The sequence below is a fragment of the Mytilus trossulus genome, chromosome 5, assembly GCF_036588685.1.
Source record: "Mytilus trossulus isolate FHL-02 chromosome 5, PNRI_Mtr1.1.1.hap1, whole genome shotgun sequence".
Classification (NCBI taxonomy): domain Eukaryota; kingdom Metazoa; phylum Mollusca; class Bivalvia; order Mytilida; family Mytilidae; genus Mytilus; species Mytilus trossulus.
The window spans coordinates 7086536-7088142 of NC_086377.1; positions in this window are offsets into that span (position 1 = coordinate 7086536).

Here is a 1607-nt window from a genome sequence, read left to right on the forward strand (position 1 = left end):
AAGTAAGAAGGATCGTACTTCTGCTGGAACAACCGAATCTTCGCTGTTAAGCAAATGTCCGGTTGCAGCTAGAAAATGTTCGGCTGTGCCAAGAACTTGAGAAGCACTACGAAGGAGATTCTCAGTCTTTGACCAAACAGGTTGAGTGAGACGAAGACCATCTACTGGCTTTTTTCCCAATAAAGATGACATAGATTTGTCACAACTGGGAACAAGTCTACCCAGTGAAGAATCAAAGATATCAAAATCCTTGTACTTAACCTGATCAGTAAAGGATGACATTCCAAATCCTGAGATATTGTTATTAGAAACCTTTTCACTAGCAGAATTAGCGATACCTTCATTAATAAATTGTAAAGCAAAAGCCATATGGCCAGATTCAGGAAAAGAATTGTGAGAAGTCACAGTATCCTGAGAAATACCACAGGAAGCCTCAAAGGTTGAAGAAGGTTTCTTCGGCTTGGAAGGAGAGAGAAAAGGGATATGTGCTTCATCCCTCATCAAGGTATACACCTTATCCCTAAGATCCTTCAAGGAAGGAGGATCCTCAGTCTCCTTGGTGGGAGGTTGTTGAGCTGACTTAGAAGAAGGCTCAGAGGCCGTCTTCGATACCTTGGGAGAAGAAGAACTTTCAACATCCTCATCAGTGAGGAAAGCCCTTTCATGACTCCCAGGGGAAACAGAAAGCTCGTCATCCTCCCTCTCATCACATTCTACAGACTTAGCTGGAGAAGGTTGATGAGAAGAAACTCTATTTTCCAGTAGAGTCATACGACTGGATAGAGTATGGAATTCTGCCTTGAAAGACTCACCAAAGTCTAAAAGTAACTTCTGTAAACCATCCAAAGGTGATGCATGATCAGAAACCTGAGTACCATGTGAAGAACTAGAAGCTTGAGAGTCAGGTACGGTGGTAGGAGCTACTGCAGAAGTCAACGATACTGCTACGGGTAGAGCAGGAGCTAAAGGTGGTGCAGTAGCTACCCCAGAAGGGGGACCATAGAAATTGTCCCTATAAGGCCAAAAACCAGGTTGGTTTGGCATAAACCCACCATAAGGGTAAGACTGTGGCCAAGGTGGCTGAGACCATGAGGGTAAAGGTTGTGTGCCCGTGTTGGGAAGCATATACCCACAATAGGATAATGGGGGTCTAGAACCTGGCAAGTTCAAGCCCATAGCTGTACCTGGGACAGAACTAATAGTACCCGCTGAATTAACAGACCTAGATAAAGTATGAGTCACCGAAGTTGACGTAGGTACCCCCCCAAAATGCATGGCCGAACCTTGTGAAAGGGTCGGATAGGTAGCATTACCAGACACCGTTGTCGAAACTCCGGTCAATGTACTGGTAGTTTGGGGGGGACTTAAAGGTAGTGACCCATCTAAGAGATAGTCCGAACCAGGAATACTTACATACGGACTATTCAAATTAAAGTCCATAATAAATTTTACTTTAGTCAAAAAAACACAAATAATTTGTTTAGAAATTTAAACAAAACAAGGGAATATATTTCCAATAAAATACACAATATATATGAAAAGCAATTAAGCTATTCAAAAAACTAAACACTTCTCTGTTGAATCTGTTTGATGTGCACGTGTGACCG